Consider the following 21,901-nt stretch of genomic DNA (forward strand, 5'->3'; position numbering starts at 1 on the left):
GGTTCAGGACCTATCTGGCCTAGGAACCTATATGAAGGTTGTAAGTTTCTGGAATGTTACCCCACTGCATGGAACCTTTGTAGAATTTCAAATACAAGCCCTAGGTGTTCTTTTCTTTTCTTTTTTTACATTATGGGAAATTTTAAAACTTTAATGAACCTCCATTATCCAGTTCCAACAATTACCAACTCACAGGAAATTGTTTCTTCTAGAAGCCCACCTCAAATATCTTTAATCAAATCCTAGATTTCATCCATATTTCTTTTAAAAACCTATTATCACTCCTATTATCACATATCCAGTGGGCTCATCTGAATGAAGATTTAAGCAAGATCCATACTTTTTAACTGATTGCTATCTTACTTTACTCTTTTATTGAAGCTATGGGTCCCCTATTTTTCCTTGCTTAATATGTTAATCCTTGAACATATTTTTTTTTTTTAAGAAGGCAGAGCCATGGGTTCTCCCAGTGGGATGTGTAAAATGGAACTCAAGGTTAACTCTAAATTTTGCCTCAGAAATTGGAAGGTTGAAGTTATCATCTAATGAGATGAGCAAGACAGGAAGGGGTGTAGGAGTAGCCTCTTGAGTTGGTCTATTAAACCAGCGCTATCCAAAATGCAGTCCATGTACCAGTACTGAACAAATTGTTGAAATAAAGTTCAGATGCTAAAAGTATTTTAAGATAGAAATAGAAATTTGGTAATAACTAGGAACACGTGGTAGCATCAAATGGTATGTAAAGTGGGACAGAATGAAACATGGAAAAGTTACCAGTTTTTAGAATTATTGAAAGGCCCTTACCTAACAGTTACTTGTTTACCATGAACACAAACTGTGTTGTGTCTCTAACTCTTGCGTAGGTAGTGCATCAACTTTGTTTCACTTAATAGGTGTTTTTTTTTTTTTTTGACAAATTCTGATACAGACAAGTGACTCAGGCATCCAAATTCATGACTCAGCAAAATTTACCATCTCCCCAAAGTTCCATATCTGATGACAAACAGTCTTATGTGTTAGTGGTCACTGGTACTATACTATTCCTCTTCTGAAATATAATCTGCAAGAACCAAATTCAAGCCATTTCACCCATTAAGTCCTACCTGGGACAGAAAATGCCTTTACACTGAAAAAAAAAGTCTCAAATTAACAGGTGAACTTTATCACATCTTTAAAATCAAATGGGTCTGGTATCTTGTTGTTTCCATTGTTGCACAACTCCTTAGATCGTATTCATCAGCCTGCTGAATTGTTCCTTTTTCAGAGACATAGATGCCATCCAAAAATGTTCTTATATCCTTGTTTGTAACTGTTGTGGCTTGCTAAATCAAAGCAGCTGAATTTGATACAAGTTCAATGTCATTTTCTTCAAGAATTAACTCATATTTCTGGGCTTGAGATGTTGAACAGGCAACATTTGGCCTCATCGAAACCCTATGGATGTATTTTTCACACAATAAATTTTGGATTTCAACCAGAGACTCTCTGTTCTGAATGACAACACTGATGGGGAAGTGAGCACACTCAGACCTCAGCTGGTCATGGAAGCCCCATGTGACTTCCTTGATCAGGCTCTGTATGTGACTATAGATAGTGCCAACTGCAGCCCTCTCCTTTCTACGTCCCTGCCATTTGTCAACCCAAAGCCTCTCTTTTTCTTCCCAAGTAGACTGAGTTCTACATTGATATGATTGAAGTCCCTGCAAAGGGGCCCCTTCACATTAACTGTGCATCCCTTCAGCGTGATGTCTACATTTTCCAGAATGTTGATAGTCTGGTTGCTGAGAATGGTCTTTATTCTTGCAGTACCTGTGGCAAAGAGCCCCCTCAGTGTTCTTTAGGGTTGGCAGGAATGGTTTTGATTGGGGTTTAGCTAATCATGTAAAAAGTGATTTCTAGCTGAAGATAGAATATGCATAAGAATAGCCTCCAGAATAGCCTCTCAACTCTATTTGAAGTCTCTCTGCCACTGATACCTTATTTGTTACAATTCTTTTCCTCCTTTTGGTCAAGAAGGCGTTGTCAAGCCACAGTGCCAGGGCCAGGCTCATGCCTGAGAATCATATCTTGTTGCCAGGGAGACTTCACCCCTGGATGTCATGTCCCACGTAGGGGGCAGGGCAATGATATTACTTGCAGAGTTGTGCTTAGAAAGAGAGAGGCCACATCTAAGCAACAAAAGAGGTCCTCTGGAAGTAACTCTTAGGCATAACTATAGATAGACTTAGCTTTTCCATTACAAAAAAATAAGCTTTACAAGAGCAAGCCTCAAGATTAAGGGCTTGGCCTACCGTCAGTGCTTTTTATTTTCCTAAATCTTTACCATGCCATTAAATATTCTCCAAAAAAATAGATGATTGTAATGTTTTAATAACATTCTGGCATTGAGAACTACTTAAAAGCACATGCTCTAGAGTCAACCCTCTTGGTTTCAATCCCTGACTCAGCCCTAGTAAATGAGATAACCATTGTTAAGTACTCAAAAAATTTTAGACACTATAATTCCATATGTAATACCATATTAAAAACATTCCTTTAATTTTGATATTTTTTATTCTTTAGAATATTTGTGATTCCTGTAGGACCAAAATTCGACTCAGAAATCCATGTATGATGGTTTGGGTGGGGGAGGGGATACAGAAGCTTAGACATTCACTAGTTCCCATGACCTGTCTATTTTGTATTTTTTTTTTTTTTTTGGTCCTTACGTTTCTTCTAACCCTGACTTTTTTTTGCTGTTGTTCAAAATGTCTTCCCATTCTAGGCTACCAAAATCTGGCTCAGACATATATGACAATATCACACCGCAGGTAGGCGGTTCTTGAGGCTTCATATACCTTACTATATTGCTGTGGTCCTGTGACTATAGGACACCCCCGCCAGAGGTAAGGACTATTCTTTCAAATATGATTTCTTGTCTGTAGCTTTTCTTCTTCACTACCACCAAAGGAAGCTTATGCCCTTAGTTCGAGTATTATTAACACAACCATCGCTAATATCTAAGATTTTAACTTGTAGTTCTGTATTTCAATTATTCGATCAGGAGGCACATCTTAATTAACCCTATCGGCAGAAAGTCTGTCCTGACTACTTCATTATGTCCTCTTCTTGCATCATTTTTCTGATGTAGTGACTTAGGCTGTATCTTGGTTAGTTTTCCTTATATTAGGACTCCGTTTCTTATACTTGGATTTTGCTGACCAGAACTGTTTGGGAGATGGATGTAGAAAATAGCTACATACCGTCTTCTAGAGATCAGATTTTCCACAGTGGTAAAATCCCTCTATTCTCGTTAAGTAGTTCTATTTGGTTATTCTGTTGGTGAGCACAGGGCCGACCCTCTTGCTCCTGCTCACTAGAATCCCTATTGGGAAAGGAAGTTCTTTCTCCATCTGGCCTTTTGGCTGGTTTTGTCGGAAACCTTCTGCCGAACTTTTTTTTTTCAACTTTTTTTACTGTATAGTATAACATATATACACATATATAGCAAAGAAATAAAAAAGCAATAGTTTTCGAAGCACTCTTCAAAAAGTGGTTACAGGATAGATCCTAGAGTTTGTCATGGGCTACCATACAATCCTCTCATACTTTTCCTTCTAGCTGCTCCAGAATAGAGGAGGCTAGAGGACTTAAACACTTTTTTGTCATCACAATCAATTTTTTCCCTTCTTTTTCTGTGAAAAATAACATGTATACAAAAAAATCTATAAATTTCAAAGCACAGCACTACAATTAGTTGTAGAACATATTTCAGAGTTTGACATAGGTTACAATTTCACAATTTTAGGTTTTTTACTTCTAGCTGCTCTAAAATACTGGAGACTAAAAGAGATATCCATTTAATGATTCAGCATTCTATTCATTTGTAAAGTCCTATCTTCTATGTATAATTCCACCATTACCTTTGATCTTTCCATACCTCTCTTTGGGGTTGTTTGGCCTATGGCAATTCCAAATTTTTGATGTTGGAAGGGTCTGTCACTAAAATGAGGTAGGGAGATGGAACTATTTGATGTTCTGGAGAGGCTGGGCTAGGTTTCAGGACTTATCTGGACCAGGGACCCATCTGGAGGTTGTATGTTTCTGGAAAGTTACTCTAGTGCCTGGAACCCTTGTGGAATCTTATAAATTGCCCTAGGTGTTCTTTAGGATTGGCTGGAATGGTCCTGGTTGGGGGTTGGCATGTTATGATAGGTAGCAAGGTCTACCTGAAGCTTGTGTAAGAGCAACCTCCAGAGTAGCCTCTTGACTCTATTTGAACTCTCTCTGCCACTGATACTTTATTAGTTACACTTCTTTCCCCCTTTTGGTCAGGATGGAATTGTTGATCCCATAATTCCAGGTCTGGATTCATCCCTGGGAGTCATCTCCCACGTTGCCAGGGAGACTTTTGCCCCTGGATGTCATGTCCCACATGGGGGGATGGCAATGATTTCACTTGCAGAATTGGGCTTAGAGAGACTGAGGCCACATCTGAGCAACAACAGAGGTCCTCCAGAAGTAACTCTTAGGGATGCCTATAGGTAATCTCAGCCTCTATGCTACCTACATAAGCTTCACAGCAGTAAGCCTCATAATCGAGGGCATGGCCTATTGATTTGAGTATCCCCAAGATTTGACACAGTATCAGGGGATTCCTGATGGTGAGGTTTAATAGTTTCATAATCTTTCTCCCCTCCCTCAGGGGTCTTTGCCAATACCTTTTGATTAGCTGCTTAATATACTCTAGGATGTTTCCAGGCATTACTATAATCTATACAGGATTAAAGGACCTCTTTCTTATTCTGTGCTTCCTGTGTTTCAGTTGTTCAAATGAGCTATACAGATAGGTTGAATTAGATTATGCTACAGAAAATTTCAGTTCCAGATCAAATAAACCTTTCTTCCATTGGTCTCAAAGAGTATGTATGGTTTTAAAATACAGACACCGTCTTCCTTACCCCTATGTTCTGAATTACTTTAACCCCAATCTGTTCAGTTTTGCTCTTATCTCTAAACATCAGGTTTTATATATATATATAAAACAGCCTCTCAAAATCTGAAGTAATAATCACCGCTCCAGACATAATGCATCTGCTTGTGCTGGTTTGAAAGGATGTATGTCCCCTAGAAAAGCCATGTTTTAATCTAAATTCCACTTCATAAAGGCAGAATAATCCCTATTCAATACTGTATGTTTGAAACTATAATCAGATAATCTGCCTGGAGATGTGATTTAATCAAGAGTGGTTGTTAAACTGGATTAGGTGATGACATGTCACCACCCATTTGGGTGGATCTTGATAAGTTTCTGGAGTCCTATAAAGAAAAAAACATTTTGGAGAATAAGAGACTCAGAGAGAGCAAAGCAGAATGACATAGCCACGTGAGCAGAGTCTACCAGTCAGCGATGTTTGGAGATGAAGAAGGAAAATGCCTCCTGGGGAGCTTCATGAAACAGGAAGCCAGGAGAAGAAGCTAGCAGATGATGCCGTGTTCGCCATGTGCCCTTCTACTTGAGAGAGAAACCCTGAACTTCATCAGCCTTCTTGAAGCAAGGTATCTTTCCCTGGATACCTTTGATTGGACATTTCTATAGACTTGCTTAATTGGGACATTTTCTCAGACTTTGAACTGTAAACTAGCAATTTATTAAATTTCTCTTTTTAAAAGCCATTCCGTTTCTGGTATATTGCATTCCGGCAGCTAGCAAACTAGAACACTGCTCTAAAAGCTTACAGTCTAGGCCCCTGTTTTCTTATAAGCATTTTCTAAAGGTGACTGTATCGTTGCTGTTTTTGTTTCTGGCGTATTTTGTCTCACTCTGCTGAACTTTTGAGTCTTAATTGACTCAGTGGCACTTTACAGCCTATGATTGCCATCTACCTTTATTTTTCTCTGATAACTCTTATGTCAGCTTTTGATCTGTTTCACAATAATATATACAACCGGATGAAATATTGCAAAGGGAACCCTGTTGACTGAGGTAATATTCCACATAGTTAGTGGATTCTAGAAAGTACTCCTGAGACCTATCAGGAGTCTAGTTCGTTATTTCTTCTACCACACCAATTTTCCTTAAATTATACAGATAATCTACACAGAGATGTAAATTTTACTTCTATTTTATTCTTCAGAAGGAATTCCTTGGCTCTGCAAGATCTACTACAGGTGGTAGCTATGGGAGAGAATACATAGCACAAAGCAAACCTATTACTAGAGGACAGAAATAGGCAGAGGGCAATTTTGTAGACCCTGAACCGGATGGTCCAGCATTGCCTAATCTGTGTAATAGCAGAACGCTCCTTACTCTTCTGCCGAGCAGTAGATTACTACCTAGGGCTTTATTTCCCTTGGCTTTTATTTTGAAAACTTGCAAAGCAACAGGAAATTTGCAAGAATAGCACAATGAAAACCCAATATTCCATATCACATTACTTTCTCTCTCTCTCTGCACATTTATCTAACTATCCAGCTATCTACCATCTATCTTTCATCTATTATCTACCTACACACATTATTATTATTATTATTTTGCTGACAGTTAACCCCTAAGAATAAGAACAGCCTCTTGCAGAGCCATAATTATCAGACTGGAATTTTAACATTAACATGATAACCTTATGTAATGTGCAAACCATATTCAAACTTCCCCAACTGTCTCTTTAGTCAGTTTCCAAGATTTCTCTGTCTTTCACATCATGATATACGTATTTTATTGTTTATTGTGTTGTTTTGTTTTGCAGAATATTCCTCAATTTGAATTGTTCCTATTACTTTTCCAAAATTAGATTCAAGTGAAACTGTTTATGAGTGGGCAGGAATATACAGACATGATATCATGTCTGTATATTAGGGGCCTCCTGGTGTCAGTTTGTACCTTGTTGGTGCTAGGTGTCATCACTGGGTACAGGTGGGATTCATTAGATTGTTCCATTATTAAAGATACAGATTCTCTTTGTGATAAACAAGGAATCCATGGAATAAAAAGGTTTAAATATTCCATTTTCCAGTGTTCTTTCATCTAATGGTTTTAACATCCATTTATGATTCTGGAATAATAATAAATAAATTATTACTCATGGGGGTCGTAAAACCATTTCCTACTTCTGTTATTCATTCTACATCTATTAGTTGACATTTCTCATAAAGAACTTTTCCTTCTTTCCCCCTTTAAATTTACTTCTTATTTGTATAAATGCATAGATTTTTTTAAAAATTCAATGTTATAATCAAAACCTGTCATTGTTAATTCTGATGCTCAGATTGCTCCAAATTTGGCCTGCAGAAACACTTTCAAGCTGATTGTGCCAGTTTAAAAGGATTATGTACCCTAGAAAAGCCATATTTTTATCCTGATTCATCATGTGGTGGCAGCTGTTTCTTTTAATTCCTATTCAATACTGTGAGTAGGAGACTTGATTAGATTATTTCCATGGAGATGGGACACACACAATTGTGGGTGTTAACCTTTGTTTAGAGGGAGATGTGACGGCACCCATTCCAGGTGAGTCTTGATTAGTTTACTGGAATCCTTTAAAAGTGGAAACAATTTTGGAGAGAGCCACAGGGCCCAGCAGCCAGAGACCTCTGTGTGAAGAAGGAAAACACCCCTGGGGAGCTTCATGAACTAAGAAGCCTGGAGAGAGAGCTAGCAGATGTCGCTATGTTCGCCATTTGCCTTTCCAGTTGAGAGAAACTGGCCTTCTTGAACCAAGGTATCTTTCCCTGGATGCCTTAGATTGACACATTTCTATAGCCTTGCTTAAATTTGGACATTATCATGGGGTTAGAATTGTAAACTTGCAACTTAATAAAGTCCCCCTTTTAAAAATCATTCTGTTTCTGGTATATAGCATTCTGGCAAGCTAGCAAACTAGAACACTGATCAATATGTTAAAAAATAGTTTTAATTGTGACAATATGTGTATAGCATAAAAGTCAGTATGTGCAGTTCAGTGAATGAAATTGGATGTGGTACTACCATCACTAACAGCCATCACCAAAACTTTTTCATTATTCAAAACAGAAACTCTATAGTCATTAAGCTAAAATACCCTATTTCCATCCCTTTAGCCCCTGTTAACTTCAAAGCTACTTTCTATTTTTATGAATTTGCTTAATCTATATATTTCACATAAGTAGAATCCTACAATACTTGTCCTTTTATGTCTGGTTTATTTCACTTGGCATAAGGATTTGAAGGTTCATTGTTCATCTATAGTGTAGCATGTATCAGCTCTTCATTTCTTTTTATGGCTGAATATATTCCATTGTGTGGATATACCACATTTTGTTTTTCCATTCACTTGACAGAGGACATTTAGGTTGTTTCCACTTTTTTGGCTATTGTGAATAATGCTGCTATGAACAGGTGTGTACATCAACGTGCTTTTGATGGAGACTTTGTACTCAGAGTCCGAACTCAAAAGAGAACATGGTAAAAAAGGATACATCTCATTGGCTGTACTGAACACTATACATGCATGGATTCACAAATTCTTATAAAAATCTATCCTATAAAGTAAATACTACATATTTTATTGAGATATTTTAGAAATCTGTAATTACTATAAAAGTCCTGATGTATAGATTTTACAGCACTGGTGAGCATTCAGATTTTTTGATAGAAAACACAAGAATATCAGCAAAGAAAAGGAAGTCCCCAACAGGGAGCAGCGCTAACATTTCCTTTATCCACACCTGATACCCATATTTTTGCCTTTAGGTATATGTCCATGTATGTTCAACCAATTCTTCGGTGATGTTGATGCAGAACCATGCGGCATATTCCGTGTAGTGAACTACACATATGCTCATGCTTAGCTAACTTTACACAATGGAAGCTCTCAACTGACTTCCACTTAACTAAATTGCAGGATTAACAGATGCTCTCCATTCCTTTTACTGAACTGAATTTTCTGAAATACACAGCACGCCAAGCGTTCGAAGGCAGTAAACTACTCTGCAATATACCTGAGGATTTCTGCTCCCACTTCTGCTATTGTTTATACTAAGCAGGAGTCAGTTGTATTTGTTCCTGAGTCTGTTTGGATTCCTTACACTTGTGATTGTAGTATTTTAATGAATTAAATTAAGCTTCTTTAAATTAAATATGAAAATCAGCAAACTAGGCAAATGAAAAAGAAAAATGTTCTGAAAATTAAGTTGAACGCTTTGGAGAGTCCCAATAATTCCAAGTCACTAAGAAAAGAAAAATTACTATAATAGGTGTGAGCAAGATAAGTTTAATTTAAAAGATTTTAATAGGAATCAGGAAAATCCCATCAGGTTCTGGGCTCAGATCACCTAAAAAATATCTGCTTCACTTTAAATAAATTGAAACTAGAAATAGATGCATCATGAGCATGATTTATCCCAGAAAAACTCCAAAAAACAGATCTACCCTCAGGAAAAAAAAAAAAAAGGCCTTAGCCCTACAAATGAGTATGCATTATGTTTTATGTTACTGTGTTTTTAAAGACTTCAGGGTTTAACAAATTTTTTTTATTGATTGACCCATTACTGTTTTCGATCTTATCAAATACGAGTACCTACTTGAAAGTTTTCATTCTACAAAGAATTCAATCAATTCTTAGTTAACGTTTCTGCATCTTTAAAAGTCTGAAGTTAAAGAACCATGTTAGATATTATTATATATCTATACTTCGACTAGAGACACCCATCGTACCAGTGCAGTCAAGCTCTGGTGCCCACAAGGGCTGCCTAGGGCGTGCAGCCCCCCAGTGAGATTGTGCCTGAGCAATGCTTTGTGTGTCGGCATCACCCAGGCTTTCTGGGACTTTCTTTGCTACCTATAAGTTGTGTGTTATATGGTGTATATTAGTCATAGGTTAAATTTTCACTGAATATCTGTGGTTTGGGCAAGGCTACCACTTCTTTCAAATCTCTCTAACTACTTCAGACTGTCCCCACTTTTCCTAAATTAGACTTTCAAAAACATTAGATGAGAAGATAATACCAAATAGCAGAGCATTGCAGAGGCAGTGATTCCATGGCCTGACACCTGCATATACCATTCCTAGCCCTTTCCTATTCCGACGTGAGTTCAAGCTTTTCTGGCTGGAATTGTTACCTCACCACCAATACAGGGCAGAGCAAAAGTGCTGCTGCTTATCTAGTTAAGTACTTAAATAAATATTTGTGGGTGATGATGTTTCCTTTCTTTATCCTTGAAAAATATTCTGAAGCTCAAATAATGCCTAACTAGCTAGGGCACAGAGACCACACTCAAGGGCTAAATTGCCCATCATGGGGGCAGGTGTGGGGAAATATACCCAAGTCTCACCTATTGTGCTCTGCCTTCCAAGTAAATCTGCAGAACAGAACCAATCTCTCGGCCAGAGGCTGGAGAGCCAGGCTCACCCCCTCGGCAGGCAAATGCGACTGAGTACAAAAACGTGGGCATCAGAGCATAAAGAGAGCAGCGTCATGTCACATCATGTCACATCGGCTTCGATGGAGCCCCACTGCCGACGGTCGCATCCACATTCCTCAGGCTAACATCCGAACCCAGAGACCACATGACTGCCGCTCACCTCCCAGCTTTAGTCCCAGTACCCCCACTTATATAAACCATGGCTTCAGCAAGACAGAACCTCTTTCCTCGATGAACCAGCCAACCCTGTCTTTACCTGAATTGCCTTTCTCACTCCATTCACGCCAACCCCATTCCAGCCTATTGAGGGATCCTAGCCATCCCTCATGTCAAATGTTGCTTTGCCTTAAAACCTTTCTTGATTTCTCTAACCCATGGTCATCCTCCTCTCCTCCGAACCCTTAGGACACTGAGCATGTTCTGACTCACTGCACCATCACTTTTTTACTTTACTTCCCTGCGTTCCTTAGGGAAAGGCACTAGGTTTACTCAATTTGCATTTCCTGTAATATCTTGCCCAGTCAGCGCCTTGCACATAGAAGCTGTTTAACCTTTAAAGAAATGCTTGGCAGACGTTAGTTGAATTGTATAAGCTCTCGACTCTATAACCAAGTAGTGCAGTGCTGTAAAAGTATACGGAATGTTTTTAGGAGTTGAAAAGTACACAGGTTTAGAATGAAAATAATCTACTTCTAAACCATGAAATCCTCTGAGCTGAAACATGATGCTTAGAATTCAGATGAAATATTCAACTTCCAGAGATGAACCTTTATGTATGCTATAAATAGATTTAGGGTTTAGTCCAAGGCAATTTTTATTTACTAAACATAAGGGAAAATGTTACTTCTCTTTCATTTTCTTGATGCTTTAAAATTCTCATCTTTAACACTTTTAGCTCGTATTGCTCGTTTAATTGTTAAAGTATCAACAGTCTTAACAAAAAACAAATTATTTAAGATTTAAGCCATGTGGCATTGAATGGTCAAATATGCAATCCTAAAGACTGATACTTCAAGTAAAGATAAAGAACTACTCCTTATATATCAGGCATGCCTGTAATTTATTATTGATACATAGTACACTGTTATATCTATTTCCTTCTTACTCTGCCATGAAGTTGGGTAGCAGGCAGCTGAACAAGCACTAAAGAACTTTCCTTATTAACTTTATTCTGCTGTTCAGGATGGATTGTGACATTGACAGCATTATGGATCATTCAGTATCCTCCCCTCCCCCTTATTTTTTTCTAGTATTTTGTTCTCTAGGCGCTGAGGGGCATTTCAAGGTGGGTTCAGTGCATTAAATATGTGTGTGGTCTGACTACAGTACCAGAATGGTATACACTAATGACCTCGTTCCAGTTTCTGGCTTCATTTTTCTCTCTTGTGTGCACAGTACACACAGCTAGACCATAAGCAGCCCGGCACGCTCCTGATATCACTCATCTCACTTATTTGCTGAAGAGTTGCCCCGTGTGCCATCCAAACCAGTGTATCTGTTAAGTTTGGAAGTGCGTGTCCTTAAAATGTTATCAAGTACAGATTTTGAGCATCTGAAAATGAAATGGATGGGTTGAAACTGCAAAGGAGACAAAAGAGCTACCTTCTGGTGGTTGGCTTTGACATAATTACTGGGCTTCACTGCTTCAACGCAAAACAGCCAGTCGTGGGTAAATGCAGAAGATAACTTAGTTATTTCTGCTCCAGATTTTGGACCTACAGTGATTTTTAAAAGGAGATCCTGTTCTAGCTTGTCAAAGTCAAATACTTTGGGAATGATAAATGAAAAATGACCAGTGTTTCTTGGGTCCCCATTTTAGTCTCCTGGGCTGCTCAAAAATACCACCATGAAATGGGTTGGGTTAAACAGTGGGAATTTATCAGTTTACAGGCTGGAAGCTAAAACGAAGTCCAAATCAAGGTGTCATCAAGGCGATGCTTTCTTCCCGAAAACTGATGTAGAAGGGGCTGAGTGCAGCATCCTTGGCTCCTCTGTCACATATACATGGTGGCGTCTCCTTCCCTTCTCTTCCAGGTTCTGTTGGTTTCAGGTTCTTACTTCCTGTGGCCTTCTCTCTCTATCTCAATTTCATTCTTTCATTACTCCAGTAATAGGATTAAGACCTATGTTGATTGAGGTGGCACATGCCTTAACTGAAATAACCTCAGCAAAAGGTCCTACTTACAGTGGGTTCATACACACAGAAATGGATTAAATTTAAGAACATGTTTTTTCTGGGGTACATAAAGCTTCAAACTACCACAGTCTGCCTTCATAGAATTATGGGGATTTTTGAACAAAAGCCCTTTCTTTTGGGGGTTTCCAGATTTCTCATACGCACATGCACAGGGCTTTGCAGTTGCAATTCCTTCTGCCTAAAATGCTTTTCCAACAGATATGTACATAGACGTGCCCTCTCATTTCCTTCGAGTCTTTGCCCAAATGCTTGTTTCTTTTCGATGGGAAGCCACTTTGTATTGAAGTGGTCACCCTACTGAAAATTGCAAAGATCATTTCTATCTTCCTTCCCTACTTTATTTTCTCCATAGCACTCATTGCCATCTGAATGATTGTATATTTCCTTGTTTATTGTCTGTCTGCCTCCACCACTTGAAGCTTCACGAGGGCAAGGATTTCTTACTATTTTGAGCCACTGCTGAACAACCAGCCCCTTGAAAAATGCCTGGCACATAGTAGGTAAGCACTAAATATTTAGTGGATGAAAATGAATGAAGTCAGACTTTTTTTTCCTTTTAAAAATGTTCTCAAGTCATCTTTCCAAAATATAAATCTGATGATGTTACTCCCATGTTTCTAAATTTTCAATAGCTCATGACTTATAAAATAAAACTCAAATGCCTTAGCTTGGCACGCAGAATCCCAACCCAACTCTCCATTTTTTTTTTCTCTTAGCACTCATCCATTTACCAACAAACCAGCCACACTAAACCTTGTTTGACATTACCCCAAGTTGGCTTGCTTGTCACATTTCTATGCTTTTGTACACTATCCTTTCCACCTGCAGTGCCTGTCCCAACTTTCTACCTAGGCCACTCCTGATTATCTATTAGGACTCAGTACAAAGTCATGCTTCTCTAGGAAGTTTCCTTTCCCCTCCTAGGCAGAGTAAGCCTCTCCCTTGCTTGGGCTCCTACTTTTATTATAGTGCATAGCATTACGATTATTTATGCATCTGTCTTCTTCTACTAAACTGTGTTATTACCCTTTGCCTTCCTTAGTCCCAATCGTTAATTAAGACTACATAGGCAAAGCTTTGCACAGTATCCAAGACACAGTGGGTACATAATTTCCCTTCCTTCCATTCTTCCCAGCCATGTCTCAAAACTGACTCTGCTTAAGATATGACAGGAATTTTTCAAGCACTGGAAATATATTATAGTAATCTTTGAACTCTAGTGAATTATGTGTAGGCTAATGCTTTGCATACTTCTTGAATACAATGATGTGGATGGATGGATAGATGGACGGACAATTAGGCAGATGGGCAGACCACCAGAGGCCAAATTTCCTTTCATTTTTTGCAATACTACTTTTATGCATAACTGCTTCATTACTGTTCTTTCTTATACGTACAATTATCCCCTCATGTGTCCAATTAGGTGATTCCACATGATTTGGAGGATATAAATGATTAATTGTAGACCCAAGTGATTAACTTTGGGGACCTAAATTGTGTGTGTAAAAAGGTTCATCTGAGGCCAGGCTGAAATTCTGGACAGAAAAGTTCAGAGACACTGTGTACAAAACATCAGCTTGCAATTTTTCAACTTCTAAATGTATTATTCAGTCTTCAGGGAATAAACAATGAGCAAAAAAAGTTAGAGTCGAACGCATTGGAAATTGTTTCATACTTGGTTCCAAAAAGGGATTAAAAGGACTTGACGTAGAAGAGAGTGATTTCATCAAAGTAGAGGACATCGTGGAAGAAAGGTCATAGAATGTAGCTGAAAACACAGCGACTGCCATAAATCACATTAGCAATCAACACGCCCAGTGTTCTATGCCCACCAACAGTGGCCTGTGTTTGAAAGAAAGGTGTAAATCCCTCAACCAGCACTGTTTTGCAATTCTGTGCTGTAAAAAAACATTTCTTTTTAAGACCATGCAGGGAACAGTATATGAACTGATGAATAGCCCCATTTTATTCTAGTCACTAGAAACATATAAAAATATTTAAAACAAAACAAAATATGGAATGGAGAAGATGACAGCATCCACAGTGAAGGGTCAGGGGGTAAAAGCCTTCGTGGTTTCCACATGGGACACTCGGGGCCCCATTACCCCCAGGCCTCCTTTTATACTCTGGAAATCACATCTGTCACCACTTGACTCAATCCAGCCAATTCCTGGCAGGCTCTTATTCTAACACCTTGAATGTCAAAATCCCTCTCTCTGACCACAGCCTTCTATCTTTTACATTCTACTCTTTCCCCTCTGTTGTTGAACTCATTCTCTTCATGACTTCCAGAACCTCAATTTGGTAAGATAATGGTATGCTTGCAGCAGAGAATGCTAGCTTACTTCCAATATTACCCCTTCTTTCTTGTAACAATAGAAGTCCCAAGTTTTACCAGGGCACACAGCTGTTCTGACTAAAGACTGTATTTCCTCGCCTCCCTTGTAACAAATATGGCCTTGTGACTAGGTTCTGGCCAATGGGATGGGATCAGAAGTGACATGTGCAATTTCAAGGTTGTTTCTCTAAAAGGAAAGCGTGTACTCTCTTTCCCGATCTCTGCTGTCTAGAACGTAGTTATAGGGATGAGTTGTTCTGGGTCATGTGTTTGAGGGCAACAATGTAGAGGTAGCAAAGCAGCATTTGGGGAGAAAATATTTGTAAATCATACATCTGATAAGGGCCTAGTATCCAGGATATATACAGAACACTAACAATTCAACAATAAAAAGACAAATCACCCAATTTTTAAATGGGCAAAGGATTTGAATAGACATTTCTCCAAAGAAGATAAACAAATGGCCAACCAGCACATGGAAAAATGCTCAGCATCATTACTCATTTGGGAAATGCTAATAAAAAGCTCAATGATATACTACTTCACTATCACCAGGATGGATATTACTAAAAAAATGGACAAAAACAAGTGTTGATGAGGCTGTAGAGAAATTGGAACCCTCCTACATTGCTGGTGGGGATGTAAAATGGTGCAGTTGCTATAGAAAACATTTTGGAAGTTCCTCAAGAAAGTTAAACATAAAGCTACCACATGACCCAGCAATTCCACTCCTAGGTAAATACCCCAAAGAATTAAAAACATATGTTCGTGGCCCATATTTTTAAAACTTCAACTTCTGTGTAAGACCAAAGGGAGAGGTGCTTATTTGAATCAACATTTATATTTTGGGTAGAACATTATCTAATTTAGTTTGTATGGTCAGTTTACTTGAACACCATAATTACATGGACTCTTGAATACAGAATGAGATCTTGTTGGCTTGTACAGGTTACTGTGATGCCCTGATATACCCCAGAGTAATGTGGGCAGAGAATAAAAAAGTATTTGCAAAGTCCCCTTGGGGGACTGGGGAGAAAGGAGGAAATAGTAAACTTCCCCATCTGGGGAATTCCTGATATTCTCTCAAGCAAGGGGGACAACCAATTCAATAGGCTGAGCCCTCAATCTTGGGGCAAGCTCCTATGAAGCTTATTCCTGCAAAGGAGAAGCTAAGCCTACTGACAATTTTGCCTAAGAGTCACCCCAGTGAACCTCTTTTGTTGCTCAGATGTCACCTCTCTCTCTAAGCAAATTTGGAAGGTGAACTCACTGCCTTCCCCTCTGCAGGGAACATGTCTCCCAGGGGTATAAATTTCCCTGCCAACATGGGACGTGGCAAGTTGCAGGGACCCAGCATCATGGGAGTGAGAAAGCCTTCTTGACCAAAAGGGGGAAGGAGAAATTAGACAAAATAAATTCTCAGTGGCTGAGAGACTTCAAACAGAGTGGAGAGGCTATCCTGGAGGTTATTCTTATGCATTATACAGATATCCCTTTTTAGTTTATAGCATATTAGAGTGGCTAGAGGGAAACACCTGAAACTGTTGTGCTGTGTTCCAGTGGCCTTGATTCTTGAAGAAGACTATACAACTATATAGCTTTTACAATATGACTGTGTGATTGTGAAACTTTGTGTCTGATGCTCTTTTTATCCAGGGTATGGATAAATGGATAAAATAATAATAAGGATAATAAATAAATAATAGGGGGAGATAAAGGGTAAAAATTGGGTAGATTGAAATACTGTGAGTCAATGAGAGGGAGAAGTAAGGGATATGGGATGTACGAGTTTTTTTTTTTTTTAATTTCTTTTCCTGGAATGATACAAATATTCTAAAAATTATCATGTTGATGAATATACAATGTGATGATCCTGTGAGCCATTAATTGCCCATTATGGTTGGACAATAAGTGTGTGGATATGTCTCAATAAAAGAATTTAAAAAAAAAAAGAAAGTAAAAAAACCAACATAAGTTCATGCAAAAAACATGTACATGAATGGTCATAGCAACATTATTTATAATAATCAAAAAGTGGAAACAATCCAAGTGCCTATTAGCTGCTGGAAGATAAACAAAATGTTGTGTGTGCATACAATGGGATATTATTTGGCCATGAAAAGGAAGGAAGTCCTATTATATACTACAACATGCATAAACCTTGAAAACATTATGCTAGGTGAAGGAAGCCAGACATAAAAGACCACATAATGTACAGCCCGATTTATATGAAATGTCCAGAATAGAAATCCTCAGAGACAGAAAATAGATTTGTGGTTGCCAAGAAATAGGGGGTGGGGTGGGTGTGAAGGAAGGTAGAATCGGGGTTAAGTGTTATTCATTGCAGGGTTTCTCTTTAGGGGTGATGGATGTATTCTAGAATTAGATAGGGGTGATGGTTGCACAACATAGTGAATATACCAATAATCACTGAAAAACACACTTTAAAATGGTGAATTTTATAAGAAGTATGCCTCAATTTTTTTAATGTTAAAAAAAAAAACAAGAGCTTGTACATCTGATAACTTCTGAGAGCAGAACTACCCAGAAGCTAAGTTGTAAGATAAAACTTCTATTGTGTTCAGCCACTTTTAATTTGGATGCCTGTCACAGCAGCCAAACCTATACCCTAACCTGTACAGTTTTTCACAGTGATCTTTCCACCAAGCACATTTTTCCATTCCTCACAATTCTTCTGTAACTCCCACTCCTCATACTCAACTCTCTACTCACATGAAATTTGCTACCTTTTTCTACACAAGGACTCCCTTTTATGTCTTTGTACATGCTATGCATCCAGCATATCTCAAACTGGCAGCCCTCACTCACCACCCAAGACTTAACTCAAATATGGCACTGTTAATCTTTTGTCCTAGCTATCTCTTTCACCTGTCATTGCTATATATTCTCTTTGCTCCTCCAGATCCACTCTCCACCCTTCTCCCTCCTGCTCTGTGCCCCAGAAAGGATGATGCCTACATTCCATTGCCTTGAAGCAACTGTGAATGAAATTGTTTTCTTAATTTCATTTTTGGAATCATTCATTGCCAGACTATAGAAACAAAATTGATGTTTGTATATTTATCTCGTATCCTACAAACTTCCTGAACTCATTTATTAGTTCTTTTTGTCTTTTGTGAATACCTTAGGATTTTCTATATATAAGATCTCTTCTGTGAATAGAGATGACTTTACTTCTTCCTTTCAAAACTAGATGCCTTGCCTCATTGCTCTGAATCCACCAGATGATTGACATCACTGCCAAAAAGGGACAGAATTTAGGGATTGTAGAATAGTTTGACTGATAAAAGCCATTTACTTAATATTTAAAGGTGAGAAAGTTATATGCCTCGTAAGAGTTTCACAAATATCCTAGTGTTTACTTAGCAGACAGAACAAGGAAAGCATAAGGATGTGACTATCCAATAAATCACCAATGACCTCTTATATGGAAAAAAAATCTGGCCAGAAAATGAAGCTCCCATTATGCTGAGTATAGTAGAAAGAGAAAATATTCTCTAGTTTGAATGCCAGCTCCACCACTTAATAATTGTGTAACCTTGGGTATACATTATTTAATATCTCTGAGCTTCAGTTTTCTAAGCTATAAGATAAATAATACCTAACCCATGTGACTATAGTAAGAATAAAGTAAGGATAATGCAAAGAGCCTGGAACTCCACTGCACCTTCCATTTCAGCCCCGTACTCTCTACCTCCACTTGCTTCAAATTTGATCTGCATTCTTGGATTCAAACTAGATGAAATACCAATGAGAAAAAACGTTTCATCTACCCTTCAAAAAGGCCTGATTTCTTCCTAACCCCATCCCTAAATTAGTAGCAAATACAAAGATTGATAAATTCTTCAAGAAAGAAAATGATATTGGATAATGTGGTGTCATTAAGAGATCACAGGCCTACAAGGACAAAAGTCCTATTGAGAACTTTCAATGACTAAGAACATGTCATCTCAATAAATCCTGGAGCTCCATGCAGCTCACCTCAGAACTGAGTTACATTTTAAAAATCACAGTCCCAATGCCAAGAAATTAAAAAGAAAATCCATTTTTTATCTAAATATTTTGAAGGGGATTTAATTTTTAGCTTACAGAATCATATCTTCAGATCTGCATCTCTTTCTTCTCTAATTCTGTCACACTTCATAGTTGTTTCAAAACCTTCCAAATCCTTAAAATAACCTCTCCATGACAGCTCACAAAAACGTCCCAGCCATCCTACTCTTTTATGTAACCCAACCTAACCTCTTTGGCTATGTCCTTTTCTTTTACTACTTCCTGTCTACCATGTCTTCTTTATTTCTACCCTTTTGTTTTACTTTCCTAGGCTGCTTAAAGCAGGTACCATGAATTGTATTGGCTATAACAATGGAAATTTATACACTTATGTTTAGAAGCCAGAAAAATGTCCAAATCAAGGCAACGCCTTCTTCCTGAAGACTGGCTGCCAGTGATCCTTGACTCCAATGCCACATGGCAAGGCACAGGGTGTTGTTTGCTCATCTCTCTTCCTTCTCTTCTGGATTTTGCTGCGTTCAGCTTCTTGCTTTCATGGCTTTCTCTCCCTCACTGTCTCTCTATTCATCCTGTTTATAAAAGAGTCCAAGGCACTGTGACAGTGGCTCAGTGGCAGAATTTGTGCCTACCATGCTGGAGACCTGGGTTTGATTCCCGGTATCTGCCCATGCAAAAAAAAAAGACTCCAATAAGGGGATTAAGACCCACCTTGGGCATTGTCTTAACTGAAGTAACCTCATCTAAATGTCCTACTTACCACTGTCTATACCACAGGAATGGATCATGATTAAGAACATGATTTTCTGGAATACATGCAATTCCAAGCCACCACATCATTTACCCAAGCCTGCAATTTAAAAGATACAGAAACCAAGCTGGCAAAGAACACTCGCACGTTAATAAGCCTTGTACCTATTGTACCACTTAAGATTCTCTTATAGATCTCTCTTCTAACCTTCCCTCTTCCTTAAATTAAAAAAAAAAATCTGAAAAAGTCATAGGTAAGTTACTGCTTTTAACTGTAGTTATTAATTAATTCCAAAATATTTATTGAATATCTACTGTAGTCTTCAAACTGATAATTCATGTCCTTGGAGGAAATTCTATAAGATTTATAATTACTATCTCAGTTTTTAAAATTACCCTGTTGTTTTCCTTCCAGTTTCTTCTAAGGCTTTTCTAAGATATCAACAATAGATGATCAGCTAACTGATGGGAATGAGGAATTCACTCTTCTGCATTTTGAGAGAATTCTTCAACAGAAGATGCATGATTTAATCGGAACCAGACCAAGGTGGAAAACATATAATTGTCTCTGCCATCAACTGCAGATTATAAACACCTATGGACTATGTCTGGCTTCATTTGCTTTTAATTTTTCATGAAAGCTGCCATCTACTCTCCTTAGTCCAGAATTATATTGTAAATTTAGACCTTTGTTTATTTTCATCAGGCAGAAGTTCTAAAAGAAAGTTTAAAAGACAAAACAGTTACCTCTCTGTTCCCGAAAAAGTGGAACCAATAAGCTATGTATTTTCTGGCTTCAGGTTGGTAGAGACTAAACAATGTTGAGGCTAGATCAGCAGTTCTCAGCATTGGTTGCATTACATTATCACCAAGAAAGTATTTTTAAAGTATCTTGGTGCTTAGAGCTTATCCCAGATCAATCACATTATAATTTTTGTGGGAGACTCAATGCATCAGTATTTTTTGAGTTTCCATGGGTGATTACAACGTGTAGTAAAGGTTTAGATGGTCTGCTGATGTCCCACAAAATAATAGAATCTATTCCTAGCCTGAACTTGAAATGTCTCTCACTTAAGAATTTGATAGAACTTTTCAATATCTTGCTCAAAGTTTGGAAGACTCCCAATTTAACCACATGACCTTTTCATTTACTAATCTAATTTTTCTATGACTCAGACTACTTTCATGAACCGTACAACTAACATTTTGAATACTATGCAGATATAGAAACAGGGAATACCTGAGAGGACGAGCCACCATGTGCCCCATTATCTAAGAAAAAAGTAAAGTTAACTCCAAGAAGAACTAGGTACTTGGGAGAATTTTTCATTCATGTTTAAAATAAACAGATCATTTTTCAGTGAGGCAATAAGTCCCCAGGCCTGAAAAATTTAAAAACTGAGAAAAAGAGAGAGAGTAATTGAGAGTGTGGGTGGATATTGAAAGAAAGAGGTGCAGAGAAGTAGAGAAAGACTAGCAGAGAGATGGACCGTTATATCCATACAGGGGCCATTAAGGTTCAATTCCCTTGTCATATCCCTCCCCCTCCACTCACTCAGCTCCTGTAAATAACTTTTCTGACTTACAGGTCAGGGGAGGGGCTGTTCATTTCCTGTGTATTAGCCCATTACTTACTAATAACTGAAACCAGACTGAGAAATGGTATAAGTTAAAAGGGGGGAGGGGGGGAGAGGAAATTGTAATTTTATGAATTTATTCTTTTGGATATGTTTTGCCATTGGGGTCATTTCACCTGCTATCTGTTGTGACAAAAATACTATAATAACAATAAAATTGTGAGGAAGGGAAAAGCAAGGATTTTAATTTTGAGTGACAAAAATGGTAAGCCCTAGGACTGATTATTTTTTTAAAATTTGCCTTAAGGTATCCAAAGTCTGAACAAATACACATGGTTATCACCTTCTTAGGCTGTTCCTCAGCTAATATTCCTTCTCAGAGGATATTCAGTGGAATCATGAGATGGCGTGCCCCTAGCTAGAGCCAGCAGGGGTTGAAGAGATGCCATTTATAAAACAGCAATTTGTCACAACTTAAATCCAGCGGTTACGGAGCAGTAAATGATGTAGAGTCAGCTATCAATGAGCTCTAACATGAAGAGGGCAAATTGTAACAGCCCTCATTTGAGTTAGCAGGTAGGAGTTGGTACTTACCTATTTCTGTTTGCATTACCAAAGCCTAGTCTAGG

The 21,901-nt window shown here is 38.2% G+C and overlaps 1 pseudogene; it reads right to left on the reverse strand.

Annotated features, from left to right (window-relative positions):
- Nucleotides 1–1,163: 1,163 nt before the first annotated feature.
- Nucleotides 1,164–21,901, reverse strand: part of LOC143665207 (large ribosomal subunit protein uL6 pseudogene) — a 35,680-nt pseudogene continuing 14,942 nt past the window's right edge.

The sequence above is a fragment of the Tamandua tetradactyla genome, chromosome 21 (genome assembly GCF_023851605.1).
Source record: "Tamandua tetradactyla isolate mTamTet1 chromosome 21, mTamTet1.pri, whole genome shotgun sequence".
Classification (NCBI taxonomy): Eukaryota; Metazoa; Chordata; class Mammalia; order Pilosa; family Myrmecophagidae; genus Tamandua; species Tamandua tetradactyla.